Source organism: Coenobita brevimanus, chromosome 93 (assembly GCF_032717465.1).
Source record: "Coenobita brevimanus isolate Jiangsu-jjx chromosome 93, ASM3271746v2, whole genome shotgun sequence".
Lineage (NCBI taxonomy): Eukaryota > Metazoa > Arthropoda > Malacostraca > Decapoda > Coenobitidae > Coenobita > Coenobita brevimanus.
This window is the reverse complement of record NC_137046.1, coordinates 55,933,588-55,951,193: the sequence shown is the minus strand read 5'-3', so window position 1 is coordinate 55,951,193 and position 17,606 is coordinate 55,933,588. Positions and strand designations below refer to the sequence as shown.

Sequence of the window (17,606 nt, the reverse complement as noted above, 5' to 3'; positions counted from 1 at the left end):
CAGGTGCGCCCAGATACCGATTACATTTAACAAACCTCCATGAAAAACCTTTTTACCATACTACAAATATTTCTTATCTATCACACGGGCTGCTATCTATCTAAGCCTTTACTACCTCTTCTCACACTACAAATATTTCTTATCTCTTATCTGGTTTTATCACTTAAATACTATCAGACTACAAATATTTCTTATCTCTTATCAAGCCTTATCTCTTATATGGCTTGTAATCTATTCAAACAATCACTACTATCAAACAACAAATTCTTATCTTCCTTCCTGTGACCTGTTATCTATTAAAACCATCCTCACCAGACTGCACACATTTCTTATCTCTGTCACACAGCCTATTATCTGTTCAAATAATCTTTCCTACACTACAAATATTCCTTATGTCATACGGCCTGTTAATCTCTTCAAGTTCCCTCTATCAAATTAGGCTACACACATTGTTATCTCAATTACATGGCTTGTTATTTACTCACTCATATTAGTCTTCACTCTCGTTAAATCATAAAGGCAACTTTTATCGCTATCATATGCCCTCTTTTGTATTTAACACATCACTGTTCATCAGACAACAAATATACCTGTATCTTATATCTTTCATATTAAGGCCAGTAATCTATTCAAGCCTTCACCATGGTATATAAAACTATATAAACATATTTTTTATCGCTATCGCATCCCCTCTTATGTATCCATTCAAGCTTTCTCTATTATCAGACTATCTAATATACTGTCGATATCACATGTTCCCGTATCTGTCCATTCAAGTCTCCCTTATTATCAAACATATGACGAGTATCTGGCATCTAAGCTATCAAATATCCCCTTATTTTCCCAATGAAGCTTTTACAATTATCAGCGTTCATACATAGATCCATATCAATGACCTCTTTATCTGGTGTAGCCAATAGGGGGTTTAAGCTTAAGGAATGGTTCAGGGTCATGGCTCACATAATGCCTCTCAGAAGAACGCGACTGAATCTTGCCTCGAGTGTGTGAATGGCTTGGCCGCGGGCCCCTGCCCTCCTGATATGGCTACAAAGGTGCAACGTCGTAACAATCTCTACATCTAGATTCTCAAACACTCACTACTACCGTATCAAAGGAAGTATGTGTGAATGATAAAACATACGGGATGAAGCCGAGAATTTGGAAAACAGAAATGACAAGTGAAAAGTCCCAAATTATGTTCGGGCAAACTGAGAAATCAATGATGATGAGGAAGAATAAAAAGATCTTCCTAAACCAAAACCCATACCGACAAAGGAAGCTACCAACAGAAGGACAATGAAGGAAATGAAATAACCACCTCTGATAATGATGATGACACTGACGATGATGATGATCATTAACAACACTTCCTATCTCTCTCGTATCATGTCTTATCTCCCCCCACCCCCAAGCCACCATTAAATCCTTCAGCCCGACGACCTCTAGACGATTTTATTCAACTTGGCCAATACAGCTTACATTAAAGATGAGGAAAGTCTCTCCAGGCAAAATTAAATCATCCGAAGGTAGCAAAAATATATCAAAATCTACGACACAGAAGTAGGCTAATGTGTTTAATTTTTTTTTTAAATCCGGTTAACTCCTATTCATTTTCTTCAGCTGAGAAACCCCATGCATTCTAATACCTAAACACAGCCTTTGTAATCTTGACTGGGTGGTCAGTCTCTTCAGTCCGGTGACATACTTTCTTATTCTGACTGCTATCTACTGACGATTAAATTCACATTAGGACACTTTTCGAACTGAAGGGGTTAGATTTAGCATTCATTCGCCCCTTCATTATCTGGGTTCTCTCCTAAGCTGAAAGTCTGGTGCTCGCCTGATTAATATGAAAGAGACGCCCCATACCAATTTCAGCTTATTTTCTTCAGCAGTGACGCCCTACGCAGTATATGGGTTAATAACGGCCTCTGTACCTACTCTTTCATGATGATCCATAACCTTTTCATCCCAGCGGGTAGTCAGCTACTGTATAGTCTAAATGGAGTGCCCATATGACTAGTACCAGTAACCAAAGAGATTCATTCCTACATCATAACTATGGCTCATCGAATTTCATACAACCATAGCTTGATGTTCAATTTGTGGAAGTGGGTCAGTTCCATCAGGTAAAACCAGACCGGGCATAATTATATAGAGTACTAAACGGAATTTTAAACTGTCCATCATAAGCTTAATAAATCGCCTTTTGGCAGCAGGAAGTGATCCAGTTCCGTCAGATGATAACAAACCGATTATCTGTGGTGATAATGAAGCGCTATTCTTATCAACTCAAACCCGCCCCTCCACCCATATCAACCACGGCCACGGCGATTACGTAAGTCAGGTTTAACCAACTCAGTATAGCCAGTTTGTTTCCACCTGACGCAACTGGGCCACTCCCACAGCTTGAGTCGTCGTTGCATTAAAACTGATAAGGGTTAGTTATGAAGTAAGACTAAGCCTCCCTGATTACTAGCCAAACCGACTCTCTAGTCTGACTACTCTTGATCACCAACTGAGTGGGAGGGGTTACGGATCTTCCTCAGGTTATTGCAAATGTGCTTTCCCCTTTTTTTCCTACCTCCAGGCGACTTTGTTCAACACAGGAAAGATCTATTTTGTTGATGGCATTAATGAACTGTCTCTGACTCCTTCAGTTTGAAAAGTCTCTCTTAAGCAATATAAAATCATATAGCAGCAGCAAGAACAATCTACAAATGGCATCGTCGCTATGATTGGTGGACTGGTAGTGATGGAGTTAATAGCATACCGTACCAGCTGGGAATGTCCAAGTGGGAAGAAATGCAACACTGAGCCACACACACACACACACACACACACACACACACACACACACACACATTTACATTAGATGCCAAAAAGTAATCGATGTAACTGGCATGGTAGATATTCCTTTTTTTCAGGTCTGGGATGTTTTAGGATTTATACCAATGACAGCTTTAAAAAACGTTACGGCAGTTTATGTAAGAAGCTAGCCTCCTTCTCCTACGGGAATATTATACATGCCTGGCTAAAAAAAAAAAAAAAAGTGACCCGGATGAGGACAAAAACCCCCACTGACTCTCGAGGTTAATTAACATTATGCCACAGTCATATTTACCTGCCCTAAATTCCTAAGATCAGGCATTTCATATTCATCTCGGCTAGATACAGGTGCAACACGATGCCTAGTGAGGTTATCGGTGTACATTTTATATCAATCCCATTTCAGTGTGGTCTTCCAAATGCTTCACTGAAGACGTGACAAAAACATCCGTCCAAGGAGACAGTAGATAACAAACTTGGTTTGTACCATCAGTCTGACGACACTCGAACATAAATAAACTTCTGACAGGCGAAACACCGAACATTACAGATGTTTGGTTATCCATCATCATGCTGGGATCTCACATTAATGTGTTACTGATTACATTTCACAGAATCTTCATTATTGGCTACCTCACTTGAGACTACGGAACAATATGTCTAACCGTTAACATAACAAACACAAATAGGAAACTGTATCAGAAAAACTGCTTACCCATATTTCACAAACATGTACCTCGCTGTTAACAGATATTGCAACTTGCAGATACACCTACCTTGAATCATACACAAGTAACTAAACATTTTGTAACACGGTGATGTATTGCCAAATATTCTGATTCATAAACCAATCGTGCAAATGGTCAGTAAAGGATCATCTCTCACTGATAACAAGACGCATCCATCTCTCACTAAAAACAAGAAGTATCCATCTCTCTTCAAAAACAAAAAGCACCAATCTCTCACTTACAACAAGAAGCATCTGCTTATTTTCAGAGGAAACATTTAATCTAATGCAAGGCGTTTAGGAATTTTCTATCGCTAGTTATTACACAACTGGGTAAAGTAAGACTCTGTTAATGCATGTTTCTGTTCACATAATGAGTAACTAATGGAGTTAATAATTATAATGAAAAATAAAAACACACTAATAAATCAAATCAATGTAGCATATACGAGGAGTCAAACAAACAGGCACTGCCCATTCAAGGTTGGTGGGATGCAGTGCGCCAGCGGTCAAACAGACAATTGGCACGACCCACCACAACGCCTCGACATGAAAAACACCGTGACAAAAGAAGGACAAGTTATGTGTCGCCGTGGGTGTTAAGTTTTGCCGTACCAGAATACTCCTGCCAACTCCGCCTCTTGTGTTGGCACGGGGAGGCCTTGACAAAAACATGGGGTTCGCGCTGTGGGCCAAGCTCTCAGCTGGTTACGGAGCGGTGGAAATAATATACGAGGTCAGCTGGGAGTGTCATAGGGCATACTGTATCACACTCACCCTCCCTAACACCGTCTTAAAATAGTGCTTACTAGGATTGTTACCATCCGAGTAGTCTAGTATAACTAGCGCAGCTTCGCAACTGTTCTTACTAGAAGTATCTGATATCGTGTATTCCAACGCAGTGCCGGCATCACATTTTTTCTAGCAATCCTTACAACAGCTGTAGCTCGGAATGTCAGTACCCAGGTACTAAGGTATCTTTGTCAAGCAGCATTAATATAACGAATACCGGTAGGGTACTATGAATGTCAGTAACTGAGTAAGCCTATTCAAGTATTACATTCTTTTTAGGTATTTTAAAATAATGCTTCAGGATGGAATGTTAGTATTTGAGTATTCCAGTATAACATGTTTTCAAATAGTAATTACTAAAATATGTTATGTCTGTAGGCAGCTAGGCATTGGTTAGCCTACGGTATGTGTTTTATGCTGCGAGTTGCCAAATATTTTAGTTTAGCTCAGACATATCCTCTTGCACTCAAGCTACGTTGTGCATGCCAATACTACAGCTATTAATGATAATTTTGTTATACCCCAATATTTCAGCATTAGGTCTAAGCGTTTTTGGCCTCAAAGCTGGTATAGGTTGCCCTCAGTTGCATTAGGCTGACTAAAATAGATACATATAGGTAGGTCAGGAGTCGCCAAGGGCTAAATAGTTGTTGAAAAATACTACAGAAACGAAACTAGCTACAGCTAGAGGTGTCCTTGAAACTTACTTTCTTGGTACTACGCGTTGCTGGAGAGTGACGGCTTCACATTTGGGACTGATGTAGCTGAACGGCTCCATTGCCCAGTTTTACAAACGTCTCTCAACTTATTCCCTATCCCCTCCAAAAAAGGATGGTGTACTGTGGGCAGACAAGTCTGCAGACTAAAAGGTTTACATTTCATTAAGCCTGGGGCCACAATAATGTTTGCCCTCGCCAGTACAGCCTCATATTAGTGTTTGCTAGTACTGTCACATTATGACAATAATGGAATGTTCTAATCACGCTCACCTTCGCCAACAACCTTCAGTTAGTGCATGCAACCAAACAAGCCTAATTCCTGTACGCCAAACAATATGCTGACACTACAAAGAAACTATACCAAACCAGCTGGTAGACAAACGAACTACGTTACCAAAATAGATCAGAATAAAGTACAGCTACGAATAATACATAAAATACGAAACATTATTATTGGGTACATTATATGGTGAACTTGAGGAAGTACACATTATGTTATCTCAGAAGGCAGGCTACTGTTTTTGCTGATGCTGGGACACACAACTTCCGCGATCTTAGCTCTCTCTCTCTCTCTCTCTCTCTCTCTCTCTCTCATTGCATCTCCCTGTACCTTCAACAAACCCCCTCCGTCTACCCAACACATCCCCTTACACCCCCACAGCACCCTCTCACTCGCACCCCCACCACAACCCCTCTCACCTGTTCCCACCACACCCATTCGCACCCTCACGCTAGTCCTTACCTAAACTGTCGCAACTCAGCTCATATTTTCACTGTACAAAATCAACACATGAACTCTAGTAGATTAATGTAAGCTGTCCCTATCAGGAACATGGAGATCCTTTAGATGATGACCCACAGAAACCATCAGGCTTAGCAAACTAAAATTAATTTTTTAACAATCATGACACTCCCACCCTCTTCGTTTTTTGAGCTTCAACATTCACACAAACAGATAGGCTACAAAGATAAATAAGAAGAGAATAAGAGAGCCTGAAAAAAAACAAAAAAACAAATATAAATGGTCAAGGTTCCGAGTAAGAAAAACAATACTGGGTATTTATTGAAAAAAAAAAAAAAAAAAAAAAAAAAAAAATCGAAAGGGTGGTTGTTTTTTCATAGGGCCGGAAACCAGATAAAGCAAGAAAAGATAACAGCCTACTTACAACTTACACACACACACACACACACCCACACATATAGATATATATATATATATATATATATATATATATATATATATATATATATAAATAAATAAATAAATATATATATATATACATATATATATATGTATATATATATATATATATATATATATATATATATTCATCATTCATTCATTGCCAGACGCCATGTATCCCAAACGGGGTGGCCAAGGGCTTAGAGTTAATTGTTTTTACAGGGAGTGGCACTAATCCTCCACCAACCCCACTCGACACGTAGGGATATATATATATATATATATATATATATATATATATATATATATATATATATATATATCGGGTATGTACAAATACATATATATATTTATTTATTATATATATTTTATTCACACACACACACACACACACACACACACACACACACACACAAATGTATGTATTCTGTGGCTACTCATGGAAGTCATCTAACGCCCTAAACCCTGTGACATCATTCTTAATTTATTTCTTGCTACTTCCTTCCGAGTTTTACCAATACTGAAAAGAGGTCAGTGAAGGCTATAGCTACATAACCCCTACAGTTCGAGAAAAAAAATCTTTAGCTAAATAAAGTCATCTGGGGATAAGAATAGTGAAAACGACGTCACCGTAATGAAGAGGTTAACCGAACATGTGTTAAACTGTAGCCATATCCACAAATATTTACCCGAGGTGGAAACAATTTACATCAAAGGAATATAAACCACACGTGTTGATTCGATCTGTATCACATGAAACGCGCGCGCGCGCGCCTGTATATGTGTGTGTGTGTGTGTGTGTGTGTGTGTGTGTGTGTGTGTGTTCTAGGCAGACCCTTCTACCATGTCATATTCTCCAATCACTCGTCCACACTGAACCCTACTGCCACACTCTGACTCACCCTGCCACACTCTGACTCATCCCATCACATATACACTGACTCAAATGCAAACACAGGGAAGCAAGTGTTATTAAACTTTGGGATTCTGTTGTAACTGAGTCAACGTTTTCCCATAATCATATCTAACCTTTCCCTTCATTATATATGCTACCTTCAATTACTTTACTTCTCCCTCTCTCTCTTTCTCTCATCGTATGACGGTCCTGATAACCTCACATCTGAATCCATTAATCGCCGTATTTAAAGATTTGTCAGACCAATCTTACCCCCCCCCTCTCTCTCTCTTTCTCCTATCCATGCCAATCCCATGTAAATATCAAATCTCTATATACCGGTACTGCAAATTTCAGCCATCCTCCCTCCACCTACACTATTCCATCATACAAGAATTCTCAGACATTGTTCCTGTTTTAACTAAGCTATACCCTCTTTACATCTATGCCAAAATATGTAAGAAATTCCTATTTGCTGTTTCAGTTGCAATCACTCTTCCTCCATTAGCACGATTTCTATATCTCGAACATTTCTGTACGCAATTTCTATACAATTACTCACCAACCTCCTTCTCTCTATCCCTTTCATGTATAGCTATTACAGGTATTCAGAAGTCCACTACACTTGTTATAAACAGTATCATTTTTAATCCAACAAGCCTTTCTCAAGCGACTGAAACAACATGAACAATAATAAAAAAATACCGTACTGAAATGGATAATTTTTTGTGCATTTTCTTTAGTAAGATTTTACTTATGTTTTTCTCCTGTCTTTCTTTTACCTTTCTTTACCTTATGATTGCCGTATTTCCTCACCCTAACTCCTGACCATTCAAATTCTGCCTTCCTTTTTCCAACACACCCTCTTGCTCTTGACGGTTAACGAGGCTCCCTGGCATCTTTTCCTAACCAGTTTATTTCTGCATAGGGCGACTTAATATTATCTTATGTGGTAATAATACAAATATCAATACCAGAGAGATACAAATAGCTATTATATACGGTAAGAGATGTCTGATATATGGTACAGTAAATCGCTTAGGAAAATATGCTAGAGAGCCTCCTAACCCTAAGAGAAAACGAGTCTACCAGTATTTCACTTCTACCTGTGTTTACCCTGCAGTGGCTAACCCTATTTCCTTCCCCTGCCTTCTACACCCATCAAATTTCCGTTCGTAACTTACCCTACCCTTCTTTCTGTTTTCCATCCCCTTCCCAATACAGTTATCAGAATGTGTGTGTGTGTGTGTGTGTGTGTGTGTGTGTGTGTGTGTGTGTGTGTGTGTGTGTGTGTGTGTGTGTGTGTGTATTTTATTGTCCTAGGCGTATAAGACAGTGGGCTATCATTATTTTTTTTTACCTTTCTCTTATTGATCATGTTTCCTTTATTCAGTACATTTTAGTCTATTAATATTTTACTTCTCACTTTCTTCATCTTATTTTCCTGCATTTACAATTCTGTGGGACATTCTCTCTCTCTCTCTCTCTGTTAACCGTACTTCCTCCCCTAGTCTCCCATGCCATCAAATTTCCGTCCACGATCTGCCTCTCACGACACCCATTCTTGCTCCTACCCCCTCCTTCCCTTTCCCTTGCCCTCCTCCACCCCCTCCCTTGGCCATCCCCTGCCTGCCTCAACCATCACCCTCCCTTCCCCCCCCCACCCCATCATTCGACATTCCTCCACACATGCCCATCTTCTCTTCTCCCTTTTTCCGTCCGCCTCTCACTTCTACATTCTTCCACATACACCCGTTGTTCTTTCGTTCCTCTTCCATTTTTTCACATTTAGTCTTCGCCTTTTTCTTCCATTTTCTTCTACATTTTTCCATAGCTTATACATCCCTCTTCCTCTTCTCACCTTCCTTCGTTTGGCATTCGCCTCTCTTTTCTTCTATATTTCCCCACACACTCTTTATTTCTGCTTACATTGACCTTCTCTTCGCCTTACCTCTTTCTCTCTCCACACCCTGCATTCTTCATTTAACATTTTCTTCCTGCAACCAACATTCCTCTATCCACGTCTTCTTCCTCTCCCTCCCTTTTTCCTTCCCCTTCCCTCTCGCTTATTACTATTCCTCTATGTACAGGCACAGACACAAGTATCTTCCTACAGTTTGACGAATACATAGCGGAAAAATCGAACCATCTGAAACACACTAGTCGGGATAGGGTTTTCATTGTATTTCGCCGGATGTAAATTTTCTTCAGACGAAACTGGGAAGATAGTTGTTTCTTTGACTGTACCATCCTTCCATCTACCGTTTCCCTCCTCACGCCCTGTTCTTACATTTCGTTCCTTTAATCACTCTCTCTTCCCCACTCCCCTGTCATTCCCCTCACTCAACATGCCTCCCTCCACACTTTTTCCCCCTCTCTCAACATGCCTCCCTCCACACCTTTTTCTTTCCCTTCCCTCTTCCCCGCTGTCCTCTCCCCTCCCCTCCTACCTCACCTCCCTGTCCCTTTCTCTGTTCACACATTTCCACTTTCCCTTATCCGTTCATCTTCCTTTCTCCCTCTCCTAACCTTCTCTCTCTCTCTCTCTCTCTCTCTCCCCTAGACTATCCGTCCGCTCGTCTCTTTCACTCCCTTGGCATTCCCCTCCTCTCCTTTTCCCCTCCCCCACACACTTCCCCCCTGTCCTCTTTCCCCCCTTCTCTGTTCCTGCACCACTTCTTTTCTTTTCCCTCCTCTCCTACCACACTCTTTTCCTTCCTTTCCCTTCTCTCGTTCCTCTCCTCTCACACCCCTCCCGTTCCTCTCCTCTACTCTTACACCATTTCCTCACCTCACCTCCCACATCATTCCCCCTCCCCTACTGGTCCCTCTCCTCCGCTTCCCCCTTCTTTCTTCTTTCCCTTCCATCACCCTTACCCCCACCATTTCCCCGCCCCACCCAACTCCCTTAACTTCCTTTCTTTCCCCTCCCCAGCTGGTGGAGGGATGTGAGTTGTCAACAGCAGGTGTTACAGGGGGAGGGAATGGGAAGGGAGAAAAAAAAATCGAGGTAAAGGAGACGAAGGAAAGAGCAGGAAAAAAATGGAGAGAGAGAGAGAGAGAGAGAGAGAGAGAGAGAGAGAGAGAGAGAGAGAGAGAGAGAGAGAGAGTGACGGTGGAATGAGCAGAGAAAGATGGAAGGAACTGGAGAATGAAATATGAAAGAATACAAAAAAGGCGAGAAGGGGATGTAAAAAGAAAAGAAGGGGAAATACAGAATGACGGGACAAAAGACAGAAAACAGGAGAAAGAATGGAGATTATGATGAAAGACGACGGAAAAGCAATTCAGCAAAAAGGAAGACGGAGCAGGAAACTGCACAAAAAGATAAAAGGAGGTAAATGGCAGAGGGAAAACAGAAGAGTATGGGAGTTGGAGTGGAGGAAAAAATAATAATGGGGGATAATATAAGAAGAGGGAAAAAGGAATGAGTCGAGACAGAAAAATCGTATACGAAAACAAATTTACAAAGAAGAGATACAAACATTAAAAAAAAGTGACAATGAAGGAAGCTGACATAAACTGGCAGAAATAAAAGAAACAAAGGATCTGAAAGAGGTAGAGAGCGTGAAAAAAATGCAGGGACTATACAAGAGAAGGAGTTTTAGGGGATATGAAATGAAAGAACTAAAACAAACACTTCAATATAATTTAATGAAAATAAAAAACTACAGTAGCAATACTGGATGGGAAAGGATAAAATCAGTGGACATGAAATTTCATAGGTACATGGTGAAAGGAATTGAACGAGACAGAAAAGAGACAGCAAACGAAAAAATAATGGACTAAAGAAGGGTGAAGAGTAGGGAAGGAACAAAGGGTAGAGGGTAGCTGTGGAGGAAGAGACAAAGGGCATGACTGGATAGCCTACCTCAGTTTAACTCACAGGTATATTTGGATGGCTGGGTGGCTGGGGGGGAATGTTACATGGGAAGTGGGAAGGGGGTGGAGGAGGGGGCTGATGACATGTTGGATGGGTATGGGGGTACGTGGGTGTGGAGGTGGGCAAGGAGATGTGGATGTGGGTGTGTAGATATGTGGAAAAGGGGCGATGACATGTAGGAAGGGTGTGGAGATATTTTGGATGGGTGATAAGGTAAGTACGCGGTACCGTATATGTAGGTGGGAAGGTAAGGATGGTGTGTGCAAGGACGCTGTCCATTACAGTTAACGCAAAATTTTACTTGGACGCAAGCAGTACTTTAACCCACTGAGAGATCGTACCAAACTTTAATATTCTAATCTGATTAATCCAAAACAATTTTATATACATATATACTACATATATAGGTTATGGTTAATCCGGTGGATGGGAGTGTGCTGAGATCCTGGGTATGAAGTGCACTGCAGTGACATCACAGTTCAGTGTGGGTGCAGAGGCAGGCTGGGTGAGTGGGTAGGATGGTAGGCTGGTGGAGGTAGGGTGGAAACAGTGACATGATAAGTGGCTGTGTGGGTGGGGGCAGGGTGGAGGGTGGAATTCCAGTGACATGACTAGTGATTGTGTGTCTGTGTGTGGATGGGCAGGCAGACTTGGTGGGTTGGTGGAAAGATAAAGGTGTGTGTGTGTGTGTGTGTGTGTGTGTGTGTGTGTGTGTGTGTGTGTGTGTGTGTGTGTGTGTGTGTGTGTGTGTGTGTGTGTGTGTGTGTGTGTGTGTGTGTGTGTGTGTGTGTGTGTGTGTGTGTGTGTGTGTTGGGGAATAGAGGGGACGGGGAGGAAGGTAGAGCGTGTGTGTGTGGGGAGAGAGTACAAAAAATAAGTGTGTGTGCGTGGTTAAATGAAAGGTTTGGATTGATGACGAGATGATATCATGATGGGTTAGCGAGCATAGCGGTCATCGATCATCTCACTCTCCTCTAGTACTTTTGTCCTTCTCATCTCAACTTCTCTACCTCCCCTCTTTCTTCCCTCCTATATTTATCAACTCCTTACCTCTTTTCTTCATCATCATCATCATCATCATCTCTCTCTCTCTCTCTCTCCCTCTCCTTCTTTCTCTCTGTTTATCCATCCTTGTCCCCCACATACAATATCAACCCTTCCCTCCCCTCCCTCATCGTCACCCATTCTAACCGCCTCATTTACTCCTTCATCCGTCACGCCTACTCTTCTCTCTCTCTCTCTCTCTCTTATACCTCACACTTCTACACATCACATCTCCCTCGTATCCCCACCCCATTTTCCTATTTCCCTTTCCTCCTTCCCTTCTTCTTCTTCTTCTCCTCCTATACCCTCACCATTCTTTTCGCTCCACTTCTCCCACATTGCTCACTTTTGCCTCGTCTCTTCCCCCTGTACTCCTCCTCCTTCCTTCCCTCCATTCCTCCCCATGCCTGTCTGTTTCCCAGTCTCCCTGCCTACACTCTCTCTTTAAGTTTCCCCTTTCCCCGGCCATCCTCCCCGCACTTCCTCTTTAAGCTGCTGCCTGCTCTTCCCCTCCCGTCTGCTGCCTCCCTTCACCCGATGATTCTTGTTTAATTGCCTCTCTCTCTCTTTCTCTCGCTCTCTTTCTCCCCTAACCCCTGCTCATCTCTAAATCAGCCCTTAAAAACTTATCGGAGTTGCTTCTCATCCTTGACCCTTGTGTTCTTCTTTTTTAATCAGTTACATAAACCTGTCAAGAATAGCCATAATAAAAATGACATATTTTGCAAAAAAAAACTGAAGCGTTCACTAGAGTAAATTCACTAACTTTATGTCCTAAAGTTTTTACCATTTTCTGCTTCCACTAGTTTTCCTTAAAATACCTCATCTTTAATTCATCCCCTAAACTTTTACCATTTTTGCCCACCTCATCCCTAAACAATCCCCACAACTTTCCTCCATCCCTCTGCCGGTCTCCTCTCCCTCCTCCCCTCCTACAACTCCGTCCTTAAAGCCTCTCTTATCCATAATTGATCTCGTAAACCCTCTCCCTGCTTTCCCCACCTCATTTTCCTCCCCACCACGACCCTGTTACCTCCCCTGCCTCTTCCATCTTTCTTCTCTTGTTTTTCCTTTTCCCTTACCTACTGCTTGTACATAATCTCTTCTCCTCTGACTCTTTCTTATCGTCCCTGCTGCTGTTTGCTTTCCTTTGTACTCTCCCTCTCCTCTAAGTCTCTCTCTCTCTCTCTCTCTCTCTCTCTCTCTCTCTCTCTCCCTCCCTGCGTGTACGCGTCCTTGACTGTGTGCACTTGCGGTAACGAGGTCATGTGTGTGCTGCCATACACGTGTACACCACCCAAATCATCACACTTCTGTACGTAAATCTACCCCGTTCCACACACAGTCACGCCCGCGGGTATACATATTACGTAACGCTTACATAACACAGCGTGACATGCCCTGTAACTGTATAGAGGGGATTGTGTTACTTTTAGGGAGACAAAAAAAAAAAAAAGGTGAGCGAGTGTCTGGTGTGTGTGTGTGTGTGTGTGTGTGTGTGTGTGTGTGTGTGTGTGTGTGTGTGTGTGAGAGAGAGAGAGAGAGAGAGATGTGCATGTGGACAGTAATTTTATGACTGCCGTGTGCGTGCCGCTCTGTGCGTGAGTCTGGTGTGTACAAAGATAAGGCCAGACAGACAGACAGAGAAAGCAGCTGGTGTGTCGATAAGCTTTAATATGTAACAAAGGGCGCATTACTCTTTGTACACATATGCTTCTCATCGAGGTGAATACAGAACTCAGTGAACACATGTACGTATTTGTGTGTGTGTGTGTGTGTGTGTGTGTGTCTGTGTCTGTGTGTGTGTGTGTTTATGAAGTGCGTTCATGGTTATCTGAGTACTGGGAATGCATACGGCCTTGATGGAGAGAGAGAGAGAGAGAGAGAGAAACAAACAAGCTGTATGAGAGAAAATTAATAAAACAAAAAGACGAGCTAATGATAAAAAGTATTGCTGATACATAAAATACGATAAAAGAGAAATGAAAAAGGGCCGGAAATGAAGTGGTGGGTGAATAAGGACTAAAGAGAACATTAAAGAGAGAATTAACAATGGGAGAGAGGGAGAGAGATGATTACTTTGGAGGGAAGAATGGGGCTTAGAAGAATAGAAGGGATTATGGATATAGGGAAAGGCTCCGATGAAGATGAGAGAGAGAGAGAGAGAGACAGAGAGAGAGAGAGAGAGACAGAGAGAGAGAGAGAGAGAGAGAGAGAGAGAGAGAGAGAGAGAGAGAGAGAGAAACACCTGAAGAAAAACTGATAACGGCTTGAGGAGCACACACACACACACACTCACACGTACACAGGAAACGGAAGCTGCCATAATTAGGTTAGGACAGTGTGTGAGTCTGTCAAGGAGCACAGCACGCACTCACACACTCAACTCACACAACATTCCCAGTCATGCATTTTTACACATTCAGCTCTCAACCATGGACCCTCACACTCAGATTTCACTCTTATCAAAGCATTTAACGCCGTTCCTAAGAGCACGCACACACACACACACACACACACACACACACACACACACACACACATTAGCATTCGATCTCAACTCAATTTTTCCTAATTCCACATTCACGGTCAGCCCTACTGAGAGTCACACACACACACACACACACACACACACACACACACACACACACACACACACACACAATGACACAACGGGCACATTTTTTCATTCTGTTTCACACTAACACCCCATCACACTCAATTTCACACTTTGAAACTTATCCTAGCGATCACATACTGACACCTCCCTCAATTTTCACACTAATTCTCACTCTGTTCTCAGCTAAAGGGTTTGGAGGAAAGGAGAGCCTTCTCTGGAGTAGCCAACACTTTTCTTAAACATTTCACTACCAACCAAATGCAATCTCTCTCTCTCTCTAGCCCTTTGGCTACATTCCATTATCAATTTTCCACTTCCTCACTATTCATCGCTTCATTATCAGCTTCCCTCTCCTCCTCCCTCTCTCTTCCTCTCCAGCCATCACCCATACCTTTCCTCTTTTCATTATCAGTCCCCCCCCCCTCTCACTTATAACTCATCCCCCACTTTCCCATATCTCATCCTGTCACTCATCCCCTCCTCTCCTCACCAGTCACTCTTGCCCATTCATCACACCCTTCATTCTGTCACTTTCATACCCCTGTTTTTCAGTGTCACACATCTATTTCACAGTTTTTTTTTTTCACTCACTCCTCCTTATTTATTATTTATCTGCCTTATTTATTTTCTTATGCCCTCTTCCCTTTCATCTTCACCCACTGTCGCCTTCATCCGCACTCTTTCACTCTCCACGGTCTCACATTCTCCACCTTCTTGGCACCTTCATACTGTCATAGTCACTGCCCAAACCTTCATTGTCACTAACTCGCTCACCCTTCACTCCCACCCATCTTTTGTCCCTCATTCACTGTCCAAACCTTCATTCAGTAATAACATTCACTTTCCCAGCCTTCATTTTGACGCTCTCACTCTCCCACCTCTCACCTTGTTACTCACACCGCTCACCTCGTCCGTCACACTACCCTTCACTCTGTTGCTCTCACTCGAACGTCTAACATAATTCGTCACTCCCGCTTGCACTTAAATCCTTCTCTCTCTCTCTCTATCTATCTCATGCACTTCATCACTCTCTTCCATCTTTCACCCTAAAGTCGCTCACAATCCCAACTTCACTCTCTCACTCATGCCCCCACACTCAATTTCACACACTCTCTCACCCATCATTCTGTCACTCATTCTCACACCTCTCACTGCCTTAACATTCCCCACTCTCACTCATCCCTCTCACAGCCTTCGTCACCCGCACTAACCCGTCACCGTCTCTCACACCTCACTCCCTTTACCTTAACTATCTCACCTCATTACACGCTCCTTGTTATGCTGTCTTAATTTCAGCCTAAACCCACACTCACACCCTTCTCCATTTGTCCTTTTTCATCTTCGTTCAACTATCATCTCTTTCCTCACATCTCATTTCATTTTTGTTTCGTTGGCGTTTTTTCCTTCCTTCTCACTTTCATCACAGACATTTCTGACTAACTTCACTTCACCTTCACTCCCACTTATTTAAACCTACCTAGATCATGTATAGGCTATGTAACTTTCATTCCATATTGTTCACATTCACGTCCTCGTTCCCATTATCTTCCCTTTTTCGCCAACAAACTTCTTCACTATTCACCTCTAATTCTTCATTCACCTATAGTCCTACTTTTATTACCCCTGTCTTCTTTCACATTTACCTCACCTTCACTTCTCATACTTTAGTTTTGAACACTCTCTGGCCAACTTCAATTTGGTTCTACTTCACTCTTATATTCATCCCATTCTCACATCACCTTTCATCACATACTCAAATCCTCATTCTCACTCTCTTCTTTTTCATACCATCTATCATTTCTAGCTAGACGGCATACTTTACAATAATAAATATTTAATCCACTTCCAAGACCTATAGCGTACTGCAAAAATATAAATATACATTGTGTGTAGATTAGATAATACAATGAAATTATGCGTGTGCTGTGCTTATGATACGAAAGAAATAAAGAAACAGTTACAATATTTAGTGTTGTCGATCTCTACCGGGATATGCTACCAGACAGGACGTAAGCCATCAGATCACTCCATGAAAAGGACTGAAAATATGGTTCAAAGATACAGAGATACACAGGCAGAAAGATGAAAAGATAGAACGATAGATATGATGATAGGCTGAAAGACTGGCAAAACGATGGATGTATAAAGACATTATTTCTTTAAGTTATTCGAATATTCCGCTAATTTTCAAATCAACCTCAATGAGCAGCTAGATTTACTCCTGGCCCACTCCAGCACCAAAGGTCGATAGATGTGGCTGTGATGACCTGTCATTTCCACCAGCATCCCTTATCTGCCCGCCTACCACACACCCACCTGCACACACACATACCTGTACACTCCACCACACATAAATACACGCCTCCACTACACACACACGGTACTATGTATCGTGTCTGCTCCACCTATACTTCATGAACATCATTTATAAGTCCAAACCAATTACTTCCATGCACCTCACACACATGCACGTATACATACACATACATACATAAAAACCCACACCACTCCCTAATACACACACACACACACACACATTTTTCAACAAAAGCACGTCTTAACATATTTTTACTAATTTTGTCAAAGTAAACCCACACAACATAATCCTACACAATCTTCCACTGAACACTTGCACAACACACCTGTGTGGCTGCACCACACAGGTGTATTCATCTACCTGAACACAAATACATCCTTAAGTACATATACGTGCATGTCACAATTCATAAATAGGCGAAACACACACACACACACACACACACACACACACACACACACACCAGTCACGTCCACCCCTCACATAACTCCTTAATTGCACGCTCTGACAGACCATCTTCCCCTCCTCTCTATACCTGTCACCGCCTGTTACTCACTGATGGCCGCCTGCTTTAATATTACATTTTAGAAGTGCGTA

General features: G+C 42.0%; 1 protein-coding gene across 1 annotated transcript in view; it reads right to left on the bottom strand.

Moving 5' to 3' along the window:
* The window catches only part of LOC145412442 (uncharacterized), a 57,608-nt gene that overhangs the window by 18,936 nt on the left and 21,066 nt on the right, over positions 1 to 17,606 (bottom strand). The window lies entirely within an intron of this gene.